This window comes from Myotis lucifugus, unplaced genomic scaffold (genome assembly GCF_000147115.1).
Source record: "Myotis lucifugus unplaced genomic scaffold, Myoluc2.0 scaffold_4, whole genome shotgun sequence".
NCBI lineage: Eukaryota > Metazoa > Chordata > Mammalia > Chiroptera > Vespertilionidae > Myotis > Myotis lucifugus.
The window spans coordinates 9986638-9986902 of record NW_005871052.1 but is presented as its reverse complement, the minus strand read 5'-3'; positions in this window follow the sequence as shown (position 1 = coordinate 9986902).

Here is a 265-nt window from a genome sequence, read left to right as displayed (position 1 = left end):
AGGCCGACAGGAGAGGGCAGTTAGGGGTGACTGGTCCAGCAGGCGAAGGCAGTTGGGGGCAACTGGGCCAGCAGGGGATGGCAGTTGTGGGGGACCAGGCCTGCAGGGGAGGGCAGTTGGGGGTGACCAGGCCAGCAGGGGAGGGCAGTTAGGGGTGACTGGTCCAGCAGGCGAAGGCAGTTGGGGGCAACTGGGCCAGCAGGGAAGGGCAGTTGGGGGCAATTGGGCTGGCAGAGGAGGGCAGTTGTGGGGGAGCAGGCCTGCA